Below are 10,639 nucleotides of genomic sequence, written 5' to 3'. Positions count from 1 at the left end.
AGATGGGTGACAGATATTTTGCAAATGAATGGCTTATTGGCAGTGACCTCTTGAACACATAATGACACGACAGATGGCTTGGTGACAATTGACCCAAAGTTAATACCCAGAAACCGGCTGAAGACTTTCAATGTGGTTTGATCAACTGTTAGGCAAAGGATTTCCCAACCCAGGTGAATAAAATTGTCGTGTTCAAGAGTGGTTACAAAGTATGACAAACAGGCTCATTTTTCTCTCTTTTCCCCCACCATTTCTGGCAAGTACCTCTTTATTTTTGACAAGCTTGAGGAGGATAACATTTGCTTGATTATAAGTTCATCCTTCGGATGAGTCCAACTTAATTTAAATTCGAACCCTAATAAGGAGTGGTTCGTTCCTGTTTGTAATTGAACAGGTCCTTTACTGTGAAATTTTAACGAGTCCAGTATAGGAGAAACTCGGCGTTTTTCAATTTTCGAGAGTCTGAAAAAACTTAAGAAGACTCCAGGGTTGACCTTTTTCGTAAATTTGTGTCTCCCAAGCCCAAAAAAGTATAAAATAATACTTGAGAGAACCGCTTGATCTTTTACGACCAAGGAGTACTTTTCGTCATTAGTGCCCTTGATCCGAAAAAGTAAAAAAGCGATCAACGACACGTCGTTTTATAACAGATATCGAATTTGAAACAACAAAAATCCGACAATCTTTTCATGTTTTTACGGTCGGAAAAGAGCTGTAAGTGGACTGTCTTTTAATTCCGTTTTAATGAGTTTAAAAGAAAAACTCGGCGATATTTTCATGTTTTAGGAGTCAGAAAAGAGCTTAAAGGTGACTCTAAGGTTTCATTTTTTTGTAAGTTTTAACGAGTTCGAAAAAACGATAAAAATGTACTCATGGTTTTCATTTTTTCGTAAGTTTTAATGAGTTCGAAAAAATGATAAAAATGTGCTCATATGGCCAACTTTCAATTTAATTTACGAGTAGGAAAAGATGGAAAGAACTCGACATTTTCATTTGTTTTACGAGAATGAAAGATAGCAAAATAATCTCGTGATTTTCATGAGTTTAAGGAGTCTTGAAAATAACTGAAATCGACTCAAGATAGGTTTCATTTTTACAAAAGCTTGAAATAGAGAAAAACTATGCTTCAAAGTAGTTTCATTTTTACACAAGCTTGAAACAAAGAGAAAACTGTGCTTGATGCCCCCTAAGCATAACTGCTAGAGCGCATGCCCCCCAGCTTCATTTCATTCACTAAGTACATTAATTAATAGCTGGATGGAATGAAGGTTCAGTTACGAGATCATTTGAAAGACTCGACTTAAAACTGTAAGAAAATTATGTTAAAAATTGAAATAACTAACCTAAATATACAACTTAACATTTATGAGATCTAGTCAAACTCTCGACTCAATTAGAGGATGATTTGTTTCATTTTTTAATGAGCTTGACACAGGAAAAGAACTATGCTCGGATCCGGTTTCATGTTTTCGCAAGCTTGAAACGAAAAACTATGCTTGTTATAAGTTCGCATGCCCCCAACATAATGACACAAATCGAGGTACATGCCCCCCAAGCTTCATTACATTCAACCAGGTGGATGAAATGAAGGTTTACTTTCGAAATCTTGGAAAGACTCGTGGGAGTTGGTTCATTTTTTAGTGAGGTTGACACAGGAAAAGAACTATCCTCAAAACCCTTGTTTCATTTTTTAAACGAGCTTGACACAAGATAAGGAATTATGCTCATAACTATTCTCTACAATCTACCTAACAAGGAACTATACTTTAAAAACCTTGATTCATTTTTTAACGAGCTTGACACAAGACAAGGAACTATGCTCTAAAAATCCTTGATTCATTTTTTAACGAGCTTGACACAAGACAAGGAACTATGCTCATAACTACTCTCTACAATCTACCTATATAACCTACAATCTACCTGATTCATTTTTTAATGAGGTTGACTCAGTAACAGGAACTATCCTCTAACACCCTGTCTCAATTTTTAACGAGGTTGACTCAGTAACAAGAACTTTCCTCTAACCAACTGATTCATTTTTTAACGAGGTTGACACAGGAAAAGAACTGTCCTCAAACCTGATTCATTTTTTAACGAGGTTGACTCAGTAACATGAACTATCCTCTGAACACCCTGTTTCAATTTTTAACGAGGTTGACACAGGAACAAATCTATCCTCACGACAGCCTGTTTCATTTTTTAACGAGGTTGATACAGGAAAAAACTATCCTCGCCTGATTCATTTTTTAATGAGGTTGACTCAGTAACAGGAACTATCCTCGAGACCCTTGTCATGGCTTCCAACTAGAAGAAAGACATGTCGATGGAAACACCTTGAACATGGCTTCAAAGAGGTCTTCATTAGAAGGAAGAATAGTTTTTTGGAAGGAACACATGTCAAGGGACTCAAAAGGGATAAGAAGATCATGTTCAAGTAATCCCATAGAGTTTTCCATGTCAATTACTGGATCTAAATCAAAGGAAGATGAGCAAATAGTGAAAGGCTCACTTACATCGATAACTGAAAACATGGGACCAGTTGCCACATAATTAACCCGTGGCGGGGTAGATACCACTTTAGGATCAGGAACATTTAAGGTTGTCATATTATTGGTATTTGAAACAAGACTTGGGAATGAAAGTTGGTCTACAGTCACAATATTGCCATTGTGAGGGAAAGACATCACGCGAAAGAGTGTCAATACGACAGCTTTCATTGCATAAACATAGTCTCGCCCAAGGAGTAAATTAAAATCCAAGTGACCTCGAACTACCATAAGATCAATATAGACAGTTTTACCTTCCAAGGTAATAGAAAACTTAGGAAGGATCCCTAAAGGTTCACTAATGGTTCTGTTAAAAGCTTTCAGATTCTGCGTAATAGGCGCAAGCTGAGGGGAACCCAAAGCTTTCCAAGCAGTTGAGGATAAAATACTAACAGAAGCACCTTCATCTACCTGTGTGCAATGCATGTCCCTACCACCAAACTTGACAATGATTTGGAAAGGGATGGAGGAAGGAAGACGAGGTTCTGTCAATATATTCCAATCAAAGGAAAAGACCTCAGTACTTGGAGGGGGTTCTGTAGAAACATGTGAAATGCCCCCCGACATAGAAGAATCTGATGTAACAAAAAGAACCTGAGTGGTATGAAGTTCACTCTCTAAAGGGAAAGTGGGATCGACTGAATGTGAAATTGAATCGACCACTTGATCAACTAATGGATCATCAACTTGAGTGACATGAGTTTCACTCTCCAATGGAAGAGTGTGATCGACTGTGCTTGAAACTAGATCAATCACTCCGTCAGTTGACGGTAGGTTGGGAGAAAGTTTACGGTAACCAGTTGGAAATTATTGTTGTGGAACAGTAAGGTTTTCCAACAATTTTGAGGCTTCATCCATGTGAGGGCAAATGTGAGTTCGATGACTCCCTTTGCATAACTTACAAGGAAACCTAACTTTACCCTTTTTCCCAAGAACCTGATTGTCACTGGTTGATGGATCAATGGAAAGTTTATGAGATTTTTCTGACCATACTTCCAAGACCTTTGGAATACCAGGACAGTTGATAAGGAAGTGGTCACCCTTACAAAGCCTGCAAGGGTATTTGGGTTTACGATGCATGTCGGAGTTTTCCTCAACACAACTGACACTTACAGCCATGGTTGGTTGGTTGACTTCTTTCTTATCTTGCTTCTTCTTCTTCTTCTTCTTCTTCTTCTTCCCTTTCTTCTTCTTCTTAGACACCTGGTTATTAGTGTCAAGGCTTTTACCAAGCGAAGAGGAAGAAATGGAGGAAGAAAAATAGGTAAGAAGGTAAAGGGTCAACAGAAGGTTGGTGATGTTGAGATGGTGAACTCTGTTGAGGTGAAGCATTCGGTTGAGGTGGAACAATTGGAGTATTTGGGGCCAACGTAGTCGAAAATAGCCATATCGGTAAACCTATTGTAAATCCAGGTAATGACAAAGTAGCCATATAAGGAGGACCAACATTTCCAAAGTAAGGAAAAGTACTAGGATTCTCATTAAGAGGGGTTCCTTGGTCGGTAAATTCTGGAACAGTTGCCATTATATTCAACTTAAGTGAATTTTATTAACAATTCACAATTCACACCTAACAATTAAAATTCACAATTCACACCTATGGTCTCTAAAAGTAAAAACAAACAAATTAACACGCACTATCAAATCTAGGAGTCAAACCACGCACAAACAGTAACTTTCCGTACCGAAAACACTAGTTGGTGATGAAATCCAACGTCGCAGAATCCAATACAAAAATGGCGGTTGGAACAGTTACCCCGACAACCTGCTTAATGAATAGATTGACACAAGTTTCTCCACTAAACCATCTCGAGTGAAGAGAACCCCCCAGAAAATCCAAGTGAGTCTAGTCGACGTCTGCTCCAGGTACAGTGGGATCTTCCCTCCACCGTCACCTTAGGAAAGAATCCAATAGAATATGGTCACTAAGGTTACCAATGAAAACAAATATACCTGGGGGAACAGTCTACGATCCGATACGCACGCAAGGGAAGAGTAACAAGCTCAATCCCCTTGAAGGCTCTTTGACATAATCCAAGGTTTACCAACAAGTGACCCCAGGCTCCTCGACAATGGTTAATCCGAGGTTTACCGTTTTTGATACGTGAATATCTGGCATCGTTCCCAATGAGGAAGGATTGATTCCCACACTGGTTCGGACACGATCTCGTGCTTCTCCTTTAAGAGGAGCTTTCCCAGAGCATAAATGCAACAATTGGATTTCTTCCCTACCACAAGATACAACTACTTTTTTGTTTTTACTATCTTGGAGAGTTAATTACTCTCCTACTCGAAGACACTAGCCTAAGCTAAGTTGGTGTATCAGAGCCCTAGAAATAAAAATGTTGCTAGATGAATTTTAATTAAGCGCTGTGTTATTTAGGCTGTTATTACTCAAAAAGGGAAATGGATACGAAACCAATGGTGTTATGACCCGACTCAAAACTGAATGCAATCGAATATGATAATCTTTTCAATTCGATGAATCCTAACTAAAGTAAGGATAGAGTTTCCATTCACTTCCAACAATGCAAAAAATTGATCACTAAGAGAAAATATAACAAATTCTCTAATGCACTAATTTCATCAAGAAAAACTAATGCAAACCAATTCCAAAACAATTTTTATTTTTATTTTTTTGTGTTAAAAGAAGCATAAAAATATGTAAAATCAAATCAAAGAAAGCTAATCTAAATCTACGATTGTTTTTTCAGAATGTAAACTATGCAATTGTAATCTATGCACAATTCACTTGAAAAGTATGCAAATGTAATCTATGCACATTTTTCATTCATATTCTGAAAATGAGAATTCTAATTATGCAAATGTGATCTATGCAAGAGAATTCTCAAAACACAAGATGATTCTAATGTAATCTAAGAACCAATCAAGTGCAAGTCAAGAAAATCGGGTGAGAGTTCCAAAGATCAAAAAAAAAAAAAAAAAACTCTCAAAGGCGATTAACACTCATACACAATTTAGCCCCCCCTCGGCGAATGAGGGGGAATTTTTTTTGCAAAAACAAAAGAAAAAAGATGCAAAATTGTGAAAAGACTGAGACAAACCTCCAAGTAATGACCAAAGGAAATCAAATTAAGAATTTCTCAAAAAGAGACTCAAAACACCCAATTGATAAAAGCTTAAAACGGGAATGCCAATGGAATTAACCTAAGAAAATCTTCTGACAGGTTATATGCAGGTTTGGGCAGTGGATAATAACTTCTAAACATAAACTAAGCTGACTAACAGAGGAAATCTTATGTTTTTCAAAATTTTGACAGGGTCCGCAGGCCCATAGTTAACACAGGTGCGGTACCGCTCTGTGCTAAAAGAAAAAGTGCGGATAAGTACGCACTGTGTCAAAAGGCTAGGGTGCGGTCCTCTCCCAAAGCTATGAAAAACGAAAAATTACCCTGGATCTACAAAATCTACCCAATTTTACACACAACAAGCCAAAAACAGAAACAAAAACACAGTTTCTCAAGTCAAAGTAACAAACAAGGAAAAAATCAAGTCCCCAGTGGAGTCGCCATTTTGTCACATGGAATGAGTCGATCTTGCGGACAAGATAGACCTTCCTAGAATCTAAAGAAGACCTAATGACAAGCAAACCAACCAGACATTATCTTTCTCTAAATATGCTTTGATTAACAATGGAAAACAAGTATTTTTAGGGCCTACCTCAGGTCCAATGCAAGCTTGTGGATGCCCTCGCTCCTTCGATCCAAATGAGCTCCTTTGTCGCGAATCTGCAAACACAAACAACGCAAACAAATTAAATAGCACCTGAAAAGCCAATTGCATAAAACATATTTAACATGAAAGTCAAGGAGTCCATGAAACAAATAACATGAGATACTTGTTGAGAAAAATGAGTTTGATTGTATTAATTCAGAAGAAGAAGAACTTTACAACCTTTGCCTTGATGCTGTACAAGCTCCTCCCAGGATCCAGCAAGAAGTCTCCTCTACTTTGACAAGTTTCACTCACTCCCCAATTAAGCCAAAAAGGTATGTGATCTCTCCTCTTAAGCTCAACTAGGAAGTCTTGATTTCACTAGCATTTACCCTAAAAAATGTTCAGTTTCTAACCTCCTCAGCAACCAGCCCAATGCCTGTATTTATAGTGCAATGGAGGGAGGTTACTAGGTCCTCCTTCAAAGGGATAAAGCCATCCTTCAAAGGGATAGCTCCTCTCATCAAGGGATTAGCTCCTTCTCTTTTGGGATGCATGAACCACCTCAGAGCGAACAATCCACATCAAAATTCCTTCTAGAATCCTCTAGAATTAACCCAAAGTGAGTTTTTTAAGATAAAACTTGCGCCTTTTGACTTTCACAGGGGTCCGCACCCACACCGTTAGGGACAGAGCGAGCAGGTCCGCAGTTTTTGTAAACAAAGGGTGCGGGACCACATGTGACAGTGAGAGAAAGTGCGAACCAGTGTTACATTGATTTTTAATGTCTTTCTCTCATTTCCAAAGCTTGACTTGAAGATTTGAGGTCTGAGACTTGCTTAGGAGGACAGTACAAGTGATGATAGACCCATACTGATTGCAAATAATCATGGTGACGATATTTTTGTGTAACAATGGCCGTGTAGAAAAAAAATCCTCTGCATCGTCAATGATTTCATGGTTTACAACGCTATATGCAGTATGTAAGCTACCGCAAAGCAAAAAAAAAACATTTTACGATAAGTACTTAGAAACATTTTCTCACCCTTGCATCTATACTGTTATGATCAATAGCTTGACCTAAACATTTTCTCACCCTTGTAGCTATACAATTATGATTAATAGCTTGACCTTGACAAACCCTAACTTGTGTCTTTGGAGCCCAATCCAAAATATTGTTAACAGTTGGTAGTAATTCCAAACGATTTGCTCATGCTATAATACAACACTGCATGTTCTCAAATTACAAGTTGAATAAATAAAAAAATAAAACCCTAAAATCTATATAGATAAAAAAGTGAATAGAAAATAGTTGATATTTGTACTTTTTGGCAACGTTGTGATCCACATTGTCTCTGATCATGCTAATGGGGAAAACATGGAGAAATACACACTATCAATAGGCTGGTGGAAACATACGATTGGCACCGTAACGAAAATGCTTCTCGGAACTGACATTGTCTCACTTACGAAACCCCGACTTGAGCACCCATATCTGCTACATATTTTATACAGGGTTGTTGTAATGCCAAGAATATAACAAATGCATTGGTCATCATTAATAAATATATCAGGGTCACTAGGGTAGCCCATTTCTAACCCTTGTATAAGAACATAATGTAATAGAAGAGTGAAGATGGGATAACTCACATGCAATGTAGCCATAGGTGACCGAGAAATAGATTATAGGTTAGGGACATCGATGATAAAACAATATCTGAAGCACCATCTTACCAATGGAAAGAGAAAGTGGAGTCAATCCAGACCAGTCACCACCCCCCGCACCTATTGATAAAACTGAGGAGGGTTACAAAGGACTCTAAAAGAGTATGATCATCTATCGAGCGAAGAAATGAGGATTAAACCGAAATGACAATTCATAAATTGAAACCTGAAACACAACTGTCCAAGTCGAAATGGAAGGAGGTGGTGAGGGACGCATGTAGTGGCACTGGGCATGCGATGCAGGAAGCAAGTAAACCAAAACGTCGATGACAAAATGGAAATTATTATTATTTTTCGACGATTCAGGTTCTCTTGCGCCTTAGTCGTCGATCGTCGACTAAGACGAAGGATATACTTGGCATATTCCCTCTATAATTTATCCCCACCATCCATTAAAAATTTAAAAATAAAATTCAACTTCTCCACCTGAGGTTGAAATATATACACCTATCAACAAACTAGTTATACTAGTTTCTAGTCCTTAGCAATTTAAGTGTTAATTAGAAATGAGTTATAAGATTATATATTGATCAAGCATTCTTAGATTATATATAACATATTTTGATATAGGTAAGGTTTTGTTAGCTTAAATATATTCTAGTTTTATTAGTTTGATCTACTTTGGCTTGAATATCATAGATATCCTAGTTATATTGAAGGAGATACGTGATAATTTCATAACATATTTGGATTTGTATTGTTGTCCATAGCCTTATTTTTTAGTGTCATTTTTAATTGTTTATATTTATAGGTTATTTTTTATTTGAAAATCAACTTAAGTTGTTAAAGTAACCAAGGCATTGGGAGTGCCATTCACTAATTTTCTAGGAGAAGAAGGCCCCAACCTCTTAAGAACTTTGCCTTTTTTCCTTGAACCTTTCAAACACCATAATTCGCTGCATTCATTTACCACTTTCCTAGAATAGAATGATGATTCAAGTATATAACAGTTACAGAGATGAGTAGAGGGCTATGCGTGACCTCTCATCTCTGCTCTCATAGATGAGGAAGGACGTAGTGCATTCTCATCTTTGTAACTGTTGGGAAAAATATATGTTTATATTTCCAACATTAAATTATTGAACCAGATTCATAGACTTAGAGATGCAAGAAAATTTTATGTGAGAATAAAGCCCTAATCTATCTTAATCTATTGTGACAACTATTGAGAAAGTTACCTATTAAATAACGTGTTCATGAAAGAAAATACTAGATGCAAATAAAAACATTGAAACTAAATACTGTATACCAGTCATTGTCTTGAATACATTGGCACAACCACAGAATGCAATCTTTGAGTCTATAAAGTAGTATTCATGCATTCAATAACAGGCTGGATTTAAAGGAATAAATGATTCTACTCATGGCGTTTAGTTTCTAGAAATCAAGTGCTGAAACTAAAGGTAAGGCATTAAAATATAAATAATGTAAAAGCTATAAAGAAAATCTAATTAACTTAAACTAGAAAAATAAAGAGGTAGATCATTACCCGGGATTGAGGGGCTCTTCCAAACCTAACTAATGATGAAAATGCGGAAAATCTCAAGAACTATGCAACATTCATTGAAGGAAAATCAAGTCTGTTTACAAGAGGGAAACTACAAGCTTGTTGCCACAATAAACCTCCTAATCATCTAACGTTTCCCAAGTCTATTACAAAATGAAGGATCATAACCCCAAATCTATTCTCTACCTAAGTATTTGTACAAGAGGAGCATTGCGGTGGATTAGACACATTCCCCCAATCTCAGATATGCCTAACTATGAGATAAAAACAAATCAACAAATGATAACACCCATGGTAACATTGGGCTATTTGTCTTCCATAATACAAGTATATCATAACAAATCTCCATGGTTTTAAAGTGGTTGATATTTGTTCCTCTTGCTATTTAGATAATTAATTTGACATTTTCCTCAAATATGGTGTAATAGCCCCTTGTTGATTTTCCATGTAAATAAAATAAGACGAAGGTCATGTGACATGTATTCCAAGATGAATGGTGGGTAAACATTATAGTGGGCATCACTTGTGGTTTAATAATGGATTTGGAAATTAGAAAAGGAAAATAGACCATAATTGACATTTAATTATGAAAACAAAAGAAAATAGAAGAAAAGGAAGGTGAAGAGACACAAATTTTCATGCAAGGGAAATTAGAGGGAAAATGAAGGAAAATGAAGAAAAAAGAGACATTAATAATAAAAATGCATTAGATAAATAGTGATGGCTTTTGTTAGTTTAGAATTTGGCTCTCTTACACTCTTGCACACTTAGAGTATTCTTGGAGCACTCTAGCATTCACTTGGATTTGGAGAGAGAAAGCAAAGGAAAGAAAGGAAATGCAAGGAGATAGCTAGATCAACAACTACAACAAGCTGAATTTGTAGGTAACATTTTGCATGTGTGATCTCCTTGTTGGTTTTTTAGATGCATGGAATATACATGTGGTTCCTTGGTTATGTGCTGAAGAGTGGCATGGATATTTTCCTGAATTGGTAGTGGTTTCAACCTTTCCTTGCCATTTCTCGGATAACCGTGATGTAGTGGGTTCCCCATTTCATTTTCTGATTGGTTCTTAGGTTTCCTATGGTTGTGGGTTGGGACAAATTCTCTGCAGACCTGAAATAACTTGGGTTCCCTGGAGGCTGTAGGGTTGTGTGAGATCTCTGGAGCCCTGTAATAGCTTGGG

Source organism: Pinus tabuliformis, chromosome 7 (genome assembly GCF_031772625.1).
Source record: "Pinus tabuliformis cultivar Carrire ecotype Pingquan chromosome 7, CPIR1, whole genome shotgun sequence".
Classification (NCBI taxonomy): Eukaryota; Viridiplantae; Streptophyta; class Pinopsida; order Pinales; family Pinaceae; genus Pinus; species Pinus tabuliformis.
The sequence above is the reverse complement of the archived record's forward strand: the minus strand, read 5'-3'. Positions refer to the sequence as shown.